Below are 16,490 nucleotides of genomic sequence, written 5' to 3' on the forward strand. Positions count from 1 at the left end.
GGAATCTCTTTTTTACATTTTTTCAGTATTTTATTTTTCCCCAGTAATGTGTAAAAACAATATTAACATTTGTTTTTAAATCTTTGAGTTCCATATCCTCTTCCTTCCTCCCTCTCCACCCCCTCCCTCATTGAGAAGGCAAGCAATCTGATACCATAATAGTCATGTTGTGAAAGAAAACACAGACAAAAAAAGCCTGAAGAAAAATAAAGTAAAAAAAAAAAGTATGTTTCAATCTGTATTCAGACACCATCAGTTCTTTCTCTGGGGGTGGACAGCATTTTTCATCATAAGCCCTTCAGAGTTGTCTTGGATTATTGTATTGCTGAGAATAGATGTGTCATTCACATCTGATTATCTTACAATATTGCTGTTACTTTGTACACAGTACGTTTCACTTTGCATCAGCTCATGTAAGTCTTTCCAGGTTTCCTACATCTCCTCCAACATTTGTTATTATGCTTTTTCTGTCCTACTAGCCAGCCTAAGAGGTATGAGTTGTATGTTAGAATTGTTTTAATTTGCATTTTCCCCAATCAGTAGTGAGTTAGAGCATTTTTTTCATACGGCTATAGACAGCTTTGGTTACTTCATTCTGATTAGTCATTGTTCTTCTACTCTGTGGTCTGGTCTTTTCCTAGGAATGTCTAAGGTCCAAGAAACCCTAAGACCAAGCTTTTTGGGAGGCAACTGGAAAGCAGACCAAAATCCCATGACCATATTACACTCATCTTCCCACAGACCTGTTGTTTTTAGGTTGAAGGAAATGGAAAGGCTGTCATGAATGTTCCTCAAGCTACCAGTCTAACACAAATATATAAAAAGAAGGTAGTTTTTTGCACAATTTCAAGAGCCCAAAATTTATAAAGTAGAAGGATGAATTAGGAGAAAGGCAGGTGTTGGGAAATGACAAAAGGAAACAAATTACTGATGGGAATTGAATTACTTAGGCCTCAGTCACATCTGAAGGCATAGATGGAGTAGCATAATTAATCTTATATTCCTGCCACCTGTAAATCTGCCAGGCTTTGTGAATGAAATTACATTAACTGATTGCAATGAAAAGTCTGAGCCTCCTTCAGGAACTGCTATGAGACTTTAAAGCAGCCACTATAAGTGCTAAAGCTACCAAGAGTTCTCTACAGTGTCTAAACACTGACTCTTTCAAGAGGTTGGATGATCTTTAGGCATCATCTGTTCTGGTATACCCACCAAAAAGTCAATGGAGGGGAGAGGGCTCTATCTTGGCCTCTGACCCCAGGGCTCAGACATACTGAACAAAGGGTGGCCAAGAAGGAGCTAGTCACCATTGTTGCAGTTTCATGGTGTGTTATGTGGAACTGTCTCAAAGAATTAGAGTCAGACCAGCTCTAATCCAAGTATAGGCATTCATTGAGATTGATGCCTATCATGGAGCAGGCTAAGTTCCAAGAGGAACGAGCAACTTTAGTGAAAGCAAGATGGATTTTTATAAAGATGCAATTACATAACAGAAATGATGAATATTAAAAAGGCAAGAGTGGTTTGTTAAGGGATTAGGTAATAGGGGAGGGGTCCTAGCCTCAGTGGAATTGTGCATGTGATTACCCATAATGCATACAGAAAAAAAACCATGTGGGGAGGTATGTATATATGATAATGATATTATAATAAGCCTCTATGTGATAAGGTCACCTAAAGGACAGGTTTTTTTATATTACTGCACAGGTACCTACTTTGGGAAAATCCCTTCCATTGTTTTGGGGTTTATATCCTACTTGGGCATCCTGGTGGTGCTGCTTTCTGACTGGCCGACTATTGTGGTGCTGTCTGAAACTAGATGGAGGTGCTTGTGGTTGAGTGCATTGACATACTTGCTGTTTCTGTGGGAAATATGAGGAATAGATCTGGGAGCAGTGGCTAGCTAGAGGCAGTGACTGGTATCCCATCACATGGATATGCCTGCTGCTCTGTGGGAAATATGAGTTCATGGACAAACCTGTTGCTCTGTTGAGGCAGTGAAGCAAATATAAGGAAGTTGGGGTATTGAGTCAGGGGTAGCAGGGCAGTGGGTAGGTAGGGGCAGCCACTATACTGAGTCTGGGGCCTGTGGTGTGGTTAAAGCCAGATTGTGTGGTTAAATCAGATCATGCCTACTGTTCAGTGGGGCCCATAAGTAAGTTAGACTATTGGGGCTGGGAGCTTTATGAGGATTCCTTCAGGCGGATGCTGTTTTTCCTTTAAATGCATATTTTTATAAGATGTCAGTAGTATGATAATGAAGGTGGGATTTAGAATTTAATTCTATCCACTTTGTTTCATTTTTCTGCTAGTCTAACACCATCTTAACAAATACATTGTGAAGTTACACTTAGAAAGGTGGCAGATTGGGACAATCTTGTTGGATTGCCACTGATGTTAATGTGTAGTGGTTTGCTTAGGTTCTTTCTAGTGAAGCTTAAAGACTGCATCAGTCCCCAAAATGGCATACTGGTTTGGGTTTTATGTGTTTTGGTGGGTTTTTTTGTTTTGTTTTTGCCCAGTATTACAGATAAAAGTAAATAGTAAATTGCCCGGCTGATATGTCAAAATGGCTGAAAGAACTAGACCAACCATTTCATTATTAGGCTATTTTAAAGGCCAAAATGAATTACACACAAAACAACACTTGATTAGGTCTTTGCCAATAAACTTACCAACTCTGAAAAAAAAGTCATTGGGGAAGTTTCAAATACCGTTGAAGTGAAATGGAATAGATCGAGTCTCATGACATACAATATCATGCACTAAATTCTAGCTATTGGCTGAGTAGGGATGCGAGTAGACAAAACATGGGGTGGTCATGAAGGGCATTAAAACAGGCAAACCTGTTTCTGAACTATACTGCCTTTCCTACCTAAACAGCTGGGAAAAGTTCCTGAACTTAGGAAGTCAATCGGCAAACATTTCCTTATACCCTTACTATATTCTAGGTATTTTGTTAAACTGGGCATACAATAAAACAAAAACAGTCCCTGCCTTTAAGAAACTTTTAGTTTCATTCTTATTTCACTCTCGGTTTGAGAAACTCAGAAATACTATCTTCTCTGTTTTGAAATTTTTATACCGAATCACTCATGGTACATTCATTTCCTGATGCAGAAGTCTAGAGTTAGGGAAAGGAAAAACCAGGATAGTCAATGTTTTCTAATGAGAGAAATAGCATTAGACTGTGAGCTCCTTGAAGCCAGTGACTTTATTTTGCCTCACTTTGGATCCCTAGTGCTTTAGTGTGGTGCTTGGCACATAACAGCCATTTGATAAATGTTTATTGATTGATAACATATACAAAAATTGCCATCTACAATATAAATAGAAAGCAGATTAAAGGTACCCTTAGAAGAGAAGGCAGTAGCAATTGAAAGGATTAAAATATGCCTCCTGGAGGCAGAACCAAGAGGGCAGAGTAAAGGCAGGGATTTGTTTGAGTTCTCCACCAAACCCTGCCAAATACCTTCAAAAAATGATTCTAAACAAATTCTAGAGCAGCAGAACCCACAGAAAGATGAAGTGAAACAAAATGTCCAGCCCAAGACAATTTGGAAGGTCTGCAGGAAAGGTCTGTTGCACCAGGATGAGAGAGGATCACAGACCAGCCCAGGCCACCTCAGTGTAGACTGGGCCCCAGCAAACCCAGGGCAGGCCTCAGGATGACTGAATCACTGGCAACAGGGATGGTTTCCAGATTTCTCAGCCCATAGATGCCAAAGACAAATTAGAAGGCAAGGAGGACCTTAATTTTACAGATGAAGAAACCAAGACCCATTGAGGTTATAATTTGCCCATGGTCACACAGTTAATAAATGCATAAAAGTGAGTTTTGGATCCAGGTCTGCCTGTTGTTAATTTCAGGCCTCCAGTTACCTCTCTTTTTACTGCCTGTTTCAAAGTTCTTTGTAATTGTGTTGTGCCCCACCTTCATATTGCCAACACACATTCCTCAGCCCATAGATTTCTCAGATTTCTCAGCCCATAGATGCCAAAGACAAATTAGAAGGCAAGGAGGTCCTTAATTTTACAGATGAAGAAACCAAGACCCATTGAGGTTATAATTTGCCCATGGTCACACAGTTAATAAATGCATAAAAGTGAGTTTTGGATCCAGGTCTGCCTGTTGTTAATTTCAGGCCTCCAGTTACCTCTCTTTTTACTGCCTGTTTCAAAGTTCTTTGTAATTGTGTTGTGCCCCACCTTCATATTGCCAACACACATTCCTATAAAAATAACTGAAAAATAAGAACACAACCTAGATGTTAACTACAAAATTACTGCAGTCTGGGACTGGCTTCTTAAAATGTCCATATCTCTGTAAAACTCAACTTAACATTTGATCTGAAATAAGATATTTACTCTTTTTTCTTTGAACAATAAGCTTTAGAGTTAATTGCTTTTACATTTAAAAAAGAAGCTTTAAATTCAATATTTGAGTAATCTTCCCTCTTCCATTCTTGCCTCCACAATCCTGGATATTTTAGGATTTGTTTTCCAATAGTTTATCTCAGAACTGAAAACAAATGCCATAAATCCCCTATGAGAGAAAAACTGCTTTTCATGGATTTTTTAAAAAATCTTTTAAAATTGTACTCTCTAAGCTATAGGGTGGCATTTCAGAAACATAAACAAAATGCATTTCCTTGTTTAAAATCCATCCCTAACTCATGTCCTTTCATTTCCACATGGCAAATTCTTCAAACCCTGCCTAGAGCTACTTGAGGATAAACCCTAGAGCTACCCTTAATCTCTTTACCTAAGGCCCAAATAGCTTCCATTTTACATGAGATCTCCCTATCCTTTCATGGCCTGAAATACCCACTTTAGGAATACACCTTCTGGGTTACACGACATTGTCTCTGGGTAGAAAATTTTGTATATCACACTGGTAGTATGGTAGGAAGAATACTGAACCAGATTACAAATACCGGTTTTCACTATGCCACATGACTTGAGCCAATTATTTAAGATCTCTGGGTCTTGGTTTTTGCATCTGTAAAATGTGAGTAAACCTGCCCTGGCTCACAAGATTTTGTGAAACTCAAGTGGGAAAATGAATATAATTGGTGCTATGCTATATAATAAACAAAATAGGTCAAAACTTCAATAACCTCTGATTTCATTCCATTGTGAGTACCTCTCTTCTAACAACACTGTAACATCTCTCTGATTTATTAGAAGAGGTAGTGGAAATCCATCAATAAAGTACAATGTAAATATAAGGTCTTTTAAAAATATTTAAAGATATCAGTCAAAAATCATTTATTAAGCCCTTGTTATATGCCAGGCACTTTTCTAGTAATGTTCAAATAAACTTGGACCTTCACCAAACCTGTTTTATTGCAGTATGGAGAGAAGACTGGACTATTAAGGGTTATAAAACCAACAGATTGAGAAAGAAAAGAGAGCTTAGAGGCTACTTAATCCAATGCCTTATTTTTCCACTGAGGAAAAAGAAATCCAGGATGGTTAAGTGATATTCCCCAGGTCACCAAGGTTCTAAATAGTAGAGTAAGGATTTGAATAGAGTCCCTAGGATTCCCACGCTCTTTCCATTGCATTATTTTCTATCAAGATTAGGCCATCAAGATGGGGTGATTTTCACAAGGCTTTTCAGAAAGGCTAAATGTACAATATTTCATCATTCTATATAAAGTAATAAACCTAGTGACATAAATATTGACCTCACAGGTTAAGGTACGGGGGCTGGATTATTTTCAGCATGTGAAATACAAAACAAATAAATGACCCATTAAATAGGCTAAAAATTTACATCACCTACAACTGTATGTGATCAGATTGCAGGATGGTTCAAATCCTGATCCTATTCACTTATTATCAATGTAGTCATTTTCTTCATCTATAAAGTAAGTATGCTAGAAGAGATGGCACGCAATGGTTTTTAAAGCTCAATCCAACTCAATTTGTTTTTTTTCTCTAGGTCTCCTATTCTTTTCTTTCATCCTATCCACCATCTGAAAATAGGGAAAAATACATACAAGTGCACTAATATAGTTTGGACAAATATACAGTCATGGGAATGAGATGTCTACTGCCCTTCAATCCTTTAATTTTTTTTTTAAATTGGATCAGTGGTCTTATAGGCATAGGTATCCCCTCCATGAGTTAACACTATCATCCTTCATGATTCTCGTCCAGATCTTTCCATTATTTTCCATAGAGAATCTATCCAATATGATATTGGAACTCCTAGGATTCATGTTAGTGCTTTGTTTAATGCTCAATAAAGTCAAAACAATAAGAATCTACTAAATGTGTGCCGGGCATTGAGCTAAATACTGAAGAAAGAAATAACAATTAAAAAGAAAGACATTCTACTCTCAAGGAACTTTTACTGTGATAGAGGAAAATAACACATAAAAGGAAGCTAAAAAGTCAGTATAGGATGAGGAGGGGTAAAAGTGGAGAAGGAAGATCACAGAGTCAGAAGAGGTGATTGAGAAGTGAACATCATTGACCTGGAGCCTCTTCTTTAAATGGAGTTTCTAGGATGAAATGACCAATTAATGGAAGGGACATCAGGGTACCAGAATCTTCTAGTATGAGAAGGCTACTGCAATATGACAGGAAAGTTTCTAGAGTAAGAAGATTGCTAGAGCATGCTCAGGATATCTAAGTGTCATCCCTTACTCACTGCATTACTCATCTGTCTCCTTTATAGCAATTATTTTTCTTCTGAGATTACATTATCCTATAATATGAAGCCATAGTCCTCACCTGGAGAACACTGGGAAGGAGGCTGATCAGGGAGTTGCAAATCATTTTGAACTATAAAAACCATGTAATGAGTCTACAGAGTATTGGCCCTTTAGAGAATCAGCTGGGTACCTTTCCATGGAGAGTGTGGGAATGCCAACTGGAGCCCTTTTGTGAAGAAGGAGTAGTTTCTGTTTGGGTTTCAAGGACTAGGTGGCCATTGATTGATCTTACCCAACAATTCAATGTTTGCCTAAGACCTTGGGGAGAATGGAATCTTGTCAGAGAAGTTGCCCCTTTATGTTGTCTTATAATAGATAGTAGAATTTTTTATCCTACTCTTTCTTCCCTTTCCTTAATCCTTCATTCATTCATAGAATAGAACTGAATACTATAGAGTTGAATTGTGTTCTAGACTTACCAAGTAAAAAACTAATCATTCAATTACATTGTCTCCCTCCCTCTGGAACAGAAGCGCATATGCTCACTCAACAATTCCTAAGACAGATCAGAAACAAGAAATATGATTATGGACTTTGCCATTCCAAGAGATGGTAGTTGTTGGAACAATGATGAAGGTCCTACAGAATTACATGGTAGAAGCAGGAATGTATTCATCCAAATATTCCAAGAGACAATGTGTAAACTCTATTTCTAAACCTAAACTTATCAGTAGAGGAGTAAAACTCACTGTCCAAGTGAAACATGGGACCTGCAAAAATGCTGTTAAACCAGATTATAATGGAAATGGGAAATGCCAAACAAAATAAATTAAAATCTAAGATAGCATACATAATGTTAACTTTTAGTTTTCTAAGTCAATATGCAGCCCACATGGATTTGATTTTTTTTTTGAATTTCACATCACTGATGTAGAAAAGAGAAAATTTTGATTTCCTTGGCAGCATGTTCCTTTCTATCTGAAAAGGAGATTTCTTGTACAAAGAAGGTCTTAGGGACTGCTTCATGAGCAAAGCCCTGTCATGTGACAGGAAAGGCAAGAAATCAAGACTTGGAAATTTCGTGCTATTACAATGAGTTAGTTAGACAATGTTGGTAATAGGAAATGGGTTACCCATATAGCAGGTCCAAAATATACAGCAGAGCCAAAATCACAGGGAATAATATGAATCATTTTAATGTTCTATGAGAAAGATAGTAATTCAGAAGAATGTCAGCACATCATTACAGATGACAACCTTTTAGTTGATTTCTTTATGATACCATGTATGCTATTGTATGTGTTATACATCTCTTTATGGACTCTTCTGAGTCCTTTGAATCTCTTACGTTTTATGTATATTGAAATAAAAGTTACCCTGGGAGCTTTTATGGAAGGTAAGGACCTTATTACCCATATTTGCAGAAACATAAGCATGATTTGTATTGTGAGATTTTCCCAGCATAAATTCTGTGCAAGGACAGCAATCCAAATAGTGAATTATTCTTTTTGTGAGCCAGCCACCAAGAGAAGACCCAGCCCAAGTTAAAAAAAAAACAGGTTCAGCTATAGCTAGTTATCTTAGTTTCAAAACAAATATCTTTCTTGAAGAAAAAAGTTGGATTGCAAGTGATGTTGCAAGAAAGTAAACAGGAGATCATGTAAACATTGGTCAGAATTCACCTTGCCACAAATACAAGGTGCCAAGCAGGAGGCAAAGAAAGGCATTCTCAGCCATAGACCAGAATACCATATGGCACTTTCAAGTTTCAATGAGATGAAAATTAACATTGAAACCTCTGCACTTGAGACAACAGTCTTTTAAGGTGCTAATGAGCTGACTCTACCCTAACCAGCACTTGTGTTGCCATGGAATCCCTAAGCTATGGATAGACTAATAAATAACCTACCTTTGTTTCAGGTTTTATGATTTACAGAATTCTTTAAACACATTATCTCATTTAACCCTCATGTGAAGTAAATGATATGGTTATTTTTATCCCCATCTTACAAAGAAGGAAACAGGCTAAGAGAGGACAAGTGATTAGTCTGGTGTCATATGTCAGTAGCTATCTTTACTAGAATTTGAATCCAGGTCTCCCTATGCCCAAGGTCAGCATGTGCTACCTTACATGCCAACTGCCTCATGAGCAAAATGAATTACACCAGAAACTATGCAATTTACACTATTTTAGCTTAGACATGTTAAATCATGAGTTATTTGAGAGAGCTAAAATGGTATCAGATGTATTCTTAAAAAAAAAAACCACCACCAACAACAAAAGCTAACTTTTTTTTCTTTGCCAAAATGGGATACCATGTTAAAATCTTTGTGCTAGAGAAGTGCTTCTAGTTATCCTTAAAATGAAGGGTAAACTTCTCTGCGATATTACAGATTTGATAAAGGCAAACCATCTCACATGGAAAGAAATTTTGTACTTATAAAACTGAAAGCGAAATTAGGTATTTTGATTCTATTATACTATATTATATATGTATATATATATATATATATATAGTATATACTATACTGTATTAACTAAACATTAGTATAGTTAAGGTTACACATGCTTTGTAAAACCTGATTTCTTGTTATGATGGGGCAAGAAAGCTTTCAAAAATATCTTATGCTCTTCTTTGACTTACTAGTGCTTTCAAACTAATATTTGAATCATTGATACATAAAAGAAAGATGTGGATGAAAGGCATAGAACTGAAAATATAAGGGAAATATTTTTGGAATGGTGTCAGCATGTTACAAATGTTTTCAAGTTCTTTGACAAACTCTAAATGTGCTTCAAAATAGTGCAACTGTTTATTTTGCAAGGTATTAAATTAAAAATTTCCTATTTCATGCTTCTGAAATGAATTTGGTACTCTTGAGGAGAGGCACTTAAAGCTTAACTGTGAAAGTCCTCTACTAATAAGTATCAGCAGAGAAAAGCTTCTGTGCTGTTCTATTCAAATCAATTCAACAAGTATATATTGAGTGTCCATTAGGCTGGCTAGCATTTTAAGGAGACTTTTGGCAATACAAAGTCACCTTGGTCTTTAAGAGGTTAGTTAACTCATGCCATTAGGCATGGAGTAAAATGAAAACTGACCCTGGAAACTGGAGAGCTGAGATCAAATCTAAGTTCTGCTACTCATTGGCTGTGCTACCTTAGAGAGATCACTTAACCTCTATGAGTTTCTTTTTCCTCATTTATAAAAATGATGATAATAATACTTGCATGACAATTTGTCACAAGGGATTATTGCAGTGATGAAAAAGGAAATGAGAGTGTTACAGAAATGGTTGCCACATATTCTTGTCGCTCCCTTACTTTCCTTCAGCAGCCAATCCACTGCCACATATTGAGGTGCAGTTTTGTATAAAGGAAATATTAATCTATTTAGAGTCAGAAGCCTGAGGTTCAAAACCCACCTCTGCTTTTTACTTTCTTTATGACCTTGGGCAAGTCTCTTATGCTCTCACAGCCTCAGTTTCTTCATTTGTAAAATGAATGGGTTCAACCTCAAAGTCCTTCACATCCCTCCAAGTTCTAAATGGATAGTGTATTCAGCTTCTCCAGTGGCTCTCATATATTTGCACTATTTCGTCCCTCTACTCTCATGGTTACCTGTCTTCTTCATGATCTATCCTGAACTATCATCCTTACTCACTGCCCTACTCTCAGTCTCTCCCCTCTCTGATCTGTCCTCCACCAGCTACCAAAACAATCTTCCTAAGACACAGTTTTGATAATATCATTCATCTATTCAAGAGCTGTCTTTTTGTGATTCTATACTGCCTCTAGCAAAAAGCAAAACTTACCAAAAATTCATCTGAATCCTTTTACAATCTGGCTCAGGCTACTTCTCCGGACTACTTTTATACCACTACCCTTCTTGTCCTCTCTCTAAGCATAGCTGGACTGATAACTGTTCTCTGGATTTGACATACCATCTCCCACTCCTGAATTTGTCCAAAGTTGTATCCCATGTTTAGAATGAACTGCTGGTTCAGTTCTGCCTCTCAAAATACTCATCTTCCTCAAAGGCTCAGGTCAAATGTTTCCTTCTTTTTTGAAGCTCTTCTTGGTGTCTCCACTTAATGATATCTTTCACCTCAAATCACATCATTATCTGAATATTTGTTTTCTTTCCCTTGGAAGGTAAGTTCCTTAAGGGAAAGAGCCATTTTATTTTTGTTTTTGATTGTTTTGATTTATTAGAATCTAGAATAGAGCTTTGAACATGTTGTTGCTCAGTTGTGTCTGACTCTTTGTGATGCTATTTGAGGTTTTCTTTGCAAAGATACTGGTGTGGTTTGCCATTTACTTCTTTAGATCATTTTACAGATCAGAAAACTGAGGCAAACAGGGTTACATGACTTGCCCAGGGTCACACAGCTAAGAAGTGTTGGAGGCTGGATTTGACCTCAGGGAAATGAGTCTTCCTCACACCAGGCCTGGCCGTCTATACACTCTACCGCCAAGCTTCCCTAACATTTATAAAAGGATAGAACATATATCAGATATTAAAAATTGTCTTAGTCAAAAGACTGAGAAGTGATTAATATAGTAAGTTCCTAATAAATATTTGTTAAATATAATTGAATTGAATTTATCTTTCTCTATTCCACTTTAACACAGTTCGTTGCCAGGACCAGGAGGTCCTGATAAGCTTTCTCAAAAGGTTAAATGGTGAAGGAGGCCTCTGCACCTAGGAAGTTCATGGATGTTTCATTCCTTTGTCCCTCTTCAGCACAATCCTAGCAAGGAATCAGGGCAATGGTGTTTGCATCATTGATACAGTCCCCTCATGATTTCTCTGTATCAGTGGTATCCATCTACTTCATCCCTTGGTAGTGATAGCAGACTTGTGTAGGGAATAGATAGAAAGCTGGCTTCAGAGTCAAGTTTCAGGATTCAAGTCCTACCTAACCCATGCTGGTTGAATGACCCTGGTCAAATAATCTCAATCTCTCTGTGCTTCAAGATCTTTAAGATAGTAAATTGCAGAAGAATTGCTTGTCCTTATTAATGGATGGAGTTCACTGAGAATATTCAACAGCTATGAAATCAAATATATGTTTTTTTAAATGCAAAATTCCATTAAATTCATTAACAGAAAGCAGAACTAATACTTATTCAGGAGAAATGCAGAAGGGCTGTGTGGGGAAAAGTGCTTCCCATTCCAGTCCATGAATGGAATTGATGCTGAAGGCACTTACTTTAAGTCTGGGATAAAGGAAAGGAAAGTTATGTTTAAGTCCTGTGTCCCCTCCTGATTACTCACTGTAAATGGAGCCTCTTGTCAGATATCAGATGGTAAATTCTTGTATTTTGCCTTTTCATTATTCTGGTGCTTCCATTAATGCTAGTCCCTGAGCAAGGATTTATTTATGCCTTTTCCTGGGGCCTTCTTAACCTTTTATTGTGATATTTGACATAACTTATCCATGTGCATTTGACCTACAAACAGCAAATTCCTGTCAACTCCCCAAAGCAAACAGTATGAGCTCTCAGCTATTTTCTGTTAGGTCTTATGGAAAATTCTAATACCTACATCTTTTCTCTTCCTCTTCTCCCCACAATCTATTCCTTTCTGGGATATTCACTGCTCTAGTTATCTTTTGTGTTCTAAAAATTATTCCCAATCCCAAAATATTGTTCCTTAGCTTTTTTTGTTTATTTTAGGTTTATTTGACCAATGATTCATCAGCATTGCATTTTCAAAACTATTCCTTCACTGCTCATAGCCAATCAGTTACCAATTTCTGTCAATTCAAATTCTAGAATATCTCTCCTAAATGTCCCCTGCTCTCTACCACCCTCAGCAGACCCCACACTCACAGAAGCACATTACCACTCATCTGGAAATCTATCTTCTTATTTCTATCCTGTCGTCCTCCTAATTCATCCTTCATACTAATGCCAGACATATGGTACTATGGAAGGAGCACTAGTTCTGGAGCCAAAACACCTGAGTAAAAATCTTGTCTTTTATGACTTACTATCTCTGTGACTGTAGGCTAGTCACTTAATGTCCATGTGGCTAAGTTTCCTCAATTATAACCTAAGGACATTTAAAGATAGACCCTTAGGGTCTTCTACCTCTATAAATTAATAATGACAATAATAGGACTTTGTGGTTTGTGAAGCACTTCACAAATATCTTATTATGAGATATCTCATAGCTGTATAAGATGTAAAACTGTATTATAAAGCAGCAATCATCAAAACTATTTGGTACTGTCTAAAAAATAGAGAGGTGGATTAATGGATTAGGTACACAAGACACAGTAGTCAATGACTATATTAATGTACCATTTGATAAACCCCAAAACTCCAGCTACTGGAATGAGAATTCACTATTTGACAAAAACTGCTGGGAAAACTGGAAAATACCATGGCAGAAAGTAGGCATAGACTAATATCTCATATCATCTACCAAGATAAAGTGAAATGGGTATATGATTTAGACATAAAGTATGATACCATGAGCAAATTGGGAGATCAAAGAACATTTACCTCTCAGATCTATGCAGAAGGGAAGAATTTATGACCAAACAAGAGATAGAGAACATTATGAAATATAAAATGGATAACTTTGATTACATTAAATTAACAAGGTTAACAATGCATCCCAGATTAGAAGGAAAGCAGAAAGCTAGGAAGCAATTTTAATGTCAGTGTTTCTGATAAAGGCCTCACTTCTCAAATATATAGAGAACTAAGTCAAATGTGTAAGAATACAAGTCATTCCCCAATTACTAAATGGTCAAAGGATATGAACAGGCAGTTTTCAAAAGAAGAAATCAAAGCCATCTATAGTTACACAAAAAAATGCTCTAAATCACTATTGATTAGAGAAATGTAAATTGAAACAACTCTGAGGTACCACCTTACACCTATCAGATTGGCTAATATGACAGGGAAGGAAAATTACACATTTTGGAGATGATGTGGGAAAATTGGAACACTAATGCATTGTTGGTGGAGTTGTGAACTGATCTAACCATTCTGGAGAGCAATTTGGAACTATGTCAAAGGTCTATAAAACTTTCATACTGTTTGATCTAGCAATACCACTACTGTATCTGTATCTCAAAGAGATCCAAAAAAGGGGGCAGGACTCACATGTATAAAAGTATTTATAGTAGCTCTTTTTGTGGTGACAAAGAATTAGAAATTGAAGGAATGCCCATCAATTGGGGAATGGCTAAACAAGTTGTCATATATGAACATAATGGAATACTTTTGTTCTATGAGGAACAATGAGCAGGCAGATTACAAAAAATCTGGAAAGATTTACATGAACTGATGGTGAGTGAAGTAATCAGAACCAGGAGAACATTGTACAGAGCAAGAGCAACATTGTGCAATGATCAACTATGACAGACTTAGCACTTCTCAGCAGTACAATGATCTAAGACAATTCCAAGACTCATGATGGAAAATGCTAACCACATCCAGAGAAAGAACTACAGAGTCTGAATGTGGATTGAAGAATATTATTTTCACATTTTTTTCTTTCTTGTAGTTTTTCCCTTTTGTTCTGGTTCTTCTTTTGCAACATGACTAATGTGGAAATATGTTTAATATGATTGCATACCTATAACCTATATCAGATTGCTTGCTGTTCTTGGTGGGGGGGAGGGAGAAAAGTTTGGAATTCAAGATTTTACAAAATGAATGATGAAAACTATTTTTACATGTAATTGGAAAAATACTATTAAGGAAAACAATCCTGAATCGTGGAATATTGGGTAACCAGAAAAATTCATTCTGAGAGAATTGCATAGGACTAGAAACAAAGCCACGTGTCCTTCAACATGTAGAATAATCAAATACCACACCAGATCTAAAAGCAGTCAAAGAGATACCATGGCAAGAAGCAACAGGATGTTGCCTAGGAAGTAGAAGCATAAGATGTATGGATCTATAAAAATTATATTGTCAGAGCAACCATCTAATGTGGTGTAGTGTAAGAATTAAAAACCTCATACTCATATAGATAACATATATCAGAGGTGAATTATCTTCCCAAAATTGTTGATAGGTGGAACAAGAGAAGGGAATGATGGGAAGAGAAGAAATTGGGGAAATTTGTCTATTTCTAAGGATGGGAAATCAGCCTTTAACTAAGATTTGGGGAAAAGCAAGAAAAGTATTTGAGAATAATAAAAAGCACAAAAACTTTGCAATATAACAACAAGGAGGAAATAATGACATTAGATATTTATATAGCATTTGTGTAACAAGCAAAAATTCCACTGAAACCTGCCTGAGAAATTTGGCTCTGAGACAATTCATTCCTTTTCAAATGTTCATTGTGGGCTGTTTGGACAATAAATCATGCCCCAAACCCTTACAAGTGAAAGGAACTTATACATCATGCAAGAACCACAAATCTGAAAGTAAAGCTTTTGAGATTTAATACAATTTTTTAAAAAAGAGGAGGGGTAAATGCCTGGAAAATAGAACTGTTCCAGCTTCCCCTCTTTCTCGTCTCTACACAAATAGATCCAATCTTCTATATTTCTGAAGCTGGTGGATTGTGGGAAAAAAAAAAAAAACAAAGGAAAACCTTAGTAGAGGATGGTGAATGTGTCCCTTTTGAAAATGGAATAGCAGGATGAAGAAGGAGCTATTCTTCCTTTTATTTCTCAGTCTATTCTCCATGGCTAGTCTGGAAATCTATTTCAACTCCTTGGTACAAGACAGAACTACAGTCTGTAGAGTCTGGACCTAACCTGCTAACTTTATTCTTCTGGAATCAGTCTCCTTAGTTTCTCTCCTGGGCTATATGATAATAAGTGGTTATTATTGTGCAATAAGAAATGATAATTATGAGGAATTCTGAAAATATGGAAAATGATATAAAACTGATTCAGAATTAAATAAACAGAAGTGAAACAATGTTTGTAATAACTACAAAATGCATATAAGATATGTTTCTGTTCCTTATAAAATACATTTAGCCTCATGAGTTGTCTAAATGTAACTCTCTAGTGACAAGTATAGATATCTCTGAAATCTGGCTCACTTCTCTCCAAAGGAGATTGGTATTTGTCCCTCAAGGGAAGATGGTAAAGGGCATGGATTATGTTTACTTTTTACCTGCATAGCTCAAGAGGGGATATAGGACTAGGATTATATCTATTTGTCCCTAAAAGGGTGTTTGGAACAACAATGTGTTTCTGTATCAACCCTGCCCCTTACATCAACATCCTGCTAGCGTTCTCTCCATCAATTTAGTCATGTTCTACGTGCAACATGTAGTACATGATTTCACTTACTCTATCTAGCTTGGATGGGAGAGAGGATATATGTAAATGAAAACCTTACTAAAAAGAAAGGCTAATTGGCTAATATATATTTTAAATGCTCCCAGATAATAGATAAAGAAATATACTTTTCCACTTAAGAGAGTGAAGCAGTGAATTACTGGGGCATAATATATACATTACTGTAAGGTCCAGAATTCCCCATGCTCAGGATATTCAAGGTCAAATTCTATACTGAAGGAAGAGACTGGGTGATCCATGTTGATTATAGATAGTAGTTTAATCAATTGGGATACTTAGACAGAGGCAGAATGATGGATCCCTGCCAATAGTTTAATAAATCATCAGTTTGGGGCAGCAGGCAGATTGCTGATTGGATCCCCACATAGACCCCAAGAAAACCCAGTGGTACTTACAGAAATCAAATAAAGGGAGGTGGAGCTATAAAGCACATTGCTACTGATTGGTGGATATTTTGGGGTTTCTGCTTAGTAATGAGCTCATTTTCAAGTTTAAGCATTAAGCCAATGTTATTGGGTAAATGCC

This window comes from Trichosurus vulpecula, chromosome 5 (assembly GCF_011100635.1).
Source record: "Trichosurus vulpecula isolate mTriVul1 chromosome 5, mTriVul1.pri, whole genome shotgun sequence".
Taxonomy (NCBI): Eukaryota; Metazoa; Chordata; class Mammalia; order Diprotodontia; family Phalangeridae; genus Trichosurus; species Trichosurus vulpecula.